A 2654-nucleotide genomic window follows, 5' to 3' on the forward strand; every position below is an offset into this window, starting at 1 on the left:
TTTGTTTATGCTTTTCTAGAGGTTTGGAGAAAGTTAGAGGTTTGGAGAAAGTTACAATCAATAGGTCGATAAGCCTCCCTTCTCAAAAGGAAGAACTTGAAATTGTCTTTACTTTCTGCAGGGACCAGGAGATTGATGTGCTCAGTACTCCCCTATGCTCCTTGGTGTTGAGAGAATCCGCCCTTTCCTTAAAATCAACGCAGGAATTGGGCTTTTGGAAGTCTATATGTTGCCCTGGGACAGAAAGCATAGAGGGGAATCTCCATGTACATGAAGTGAAAAATCGCGGCCCTTGCATTATTTATTTGACATGTGTCAAGGGGATAGATGGGGAAGTGTTTCTTGTATGGGAGCGAGTCTTTTATACATGCTTGAAGTGAGACTACACAAGGAAACATCAACACATAAAGTCATTTATTTTCATTTCATGAGAGGTAGGCCAGTCATTTTGCCCTAACGACGAAGCATTGCACGAGAACCAGTGGGAACAGTACATCTAATGCACATCCTGGTTGAAAAGCACTTAGGATGTGTGCATAGCTGCTGCCAGCCATCGTGAGCTAGTGTTGGAGAGGATCTTGATATGGGACCCACATCCCATGGACACAAGCCCCTAAGCAAGTCGGTGAATGTTCACGTACGTGAACGTCCTTTGCCGTGAATATGGCATATATTAAATGAGGAGAGAAAAAGTATATGCCATATCTACGGATCAGGGACTTTCACATACATTCACGTACGTGAACATTCACCGGCCTCAATTGAGGAATCTTCTCAGGGACGTTCACGTACATTCACGTATGTGAACATTCACCGGCTTGGTTAGGGGACTCCGAAGAAAAGTATAAAAAAGGGATTTTGAGATATTGTGAAAAACAGTCACCGGTACACCGTTACATATGAGGACTGAGGAGTAACGGTCCGGGAGAGGAAAAAACCCTAGATCTTGGAATCTTCGATTTTCAACTGGAAGCACGAGATCCCAAAGTCCACCGAGGATTGATTAATGGCGAAGGTGAAATCACTGGAGAAGAGAAAGACGAGGAATCATGGCTCCACTACGTTCTTCGTCTTCGTTGATTACCTGTTCCTGCTCGTATTCTTAGGATTCCTCTGTTTTACCCTACTTAAGATCTTAGGGATCTGATTTAAACACAGAAGGTGGAGGAGATTAAGAAATACGATAGAGAGAAAGAGAAAGATCTTGTAAACATTTCCTCTGGATCGTCAGACGGAATGAGGTGATTGATTTTCTTCATCTTCATCTTGTATTCTAACCTTTTCTGTTTTTTAGCCAAGCAATGCTTGATCTCTCCGGTTGTAGTATTTATTTCTACTAATATGAACCAGATAGAATTTAATTTCTTCTTTGTATTCAATCTTCAAAACAAAATGACACTAGCATTTACATGTTACATGTCAGATTACATATATTTATTCACAAAATGAACGTATATGCATTTATGATCGACAGTTCTGTACAATTCCATATAAAAGTAGTTTTTTTTAATGACCAATGGTGAATAGCTGAATGATCTTAGCCATCCGGTTAATAGCTGAAAATTGGTTCTCAAGGTCAGCATCCAGGAAATTCCATATATAATACAACTGGGCCATATCTACTGACTTGGCTTCAATCATGGACTGATCTAAGCGAGCAAATTGGTTTGATGTGTAAAATTTCGTTATCGTTGATCAAGAGAGATTGACAGTGTATCAATTTGGTGAATGTTAACTGAAATGTTAGTAATTACTACAATTAAAAAAAAAAAAAAAAAAGGATTTAAGCTTTGGAAGCAATTCATGTGCAATGAAAATCTTTGAACGCACTGTGGGTTGGGGGGATAAAGATTTAGAGCGGGTGAGATGAAAGAGTAATGGGAAGGCCTAATATGACTTTCAGAGAATGAGCAAAAAGCATTCATGCTTAGGATTAAGCATGATTGACAAGAAGCATGGCGCCAAATAGAGTTGAATGTTGAAACAAGATTTCTGTTTCCGACCCCCATTTAGTCAGGGTAAGGTTTAGTTGAGTTGAGTGACATCGTAGAATAGGAAACTGTTATGTTTATAAAGGGTGTGTACTCAGTGCATAAGGCTCCTGCCATTGAGGGGTCTGGGGAGGGTCATAATATACATGGCCTTACCCCCATTTAATGGAGAGGATGTTTCCCAACTCTAATCCACAACAACTAGGACACAATGGGGCAACCTTACTGTTGTGCCGAAGCTTCAATCATCTTTATGTTTATAGTTTCTCATATTTACTGTTGTTAATTTTATTTGCTTATATTCATCTTTTTCCTGCAATCATGGTTGCTATTCATTTTTGGCATTTCCTTTTTCAATTTTAAATTCTGAGCAAAGCAATCTAGGTGATCTCAGGAGTCTCCTTGGACCATTTTCTGATCATGTGCTTCTAGGATTAGCAATTATTTGCTACTATAGTGAAGCATATTTGTTGGTCCAACTATACTATGCCTTTGAATTGGAGTAGTCTTTCTTATTTTCATGGAAAATGCAATTGGGCATCAAGTATCCATAGAGCCTATAATCATTTAGCAATGAAATTCTCACCTGTTATTTGCTAAGTAATTGATAGAGGACCTTGTCATGATTCTTGTTCAATATTGTCCATTCTTCCCCCCCCCCCC

Source organism: Macadamia integrifolia, chromosome 11 (genome assembly GCF_013358625.1).
Source record: "Macadamia integrifolia cultivar HAES 741 chromosome 11, SCU_Mint_v3, whole genome shotgun sequence".
Classification (NCBI taxonomy): Eukaryota; Viridiplantae; Streptophyta; class Magnoliopsida; order Proteales; family Proteaceae; genus Macadamia; species Macadamia integrifolia.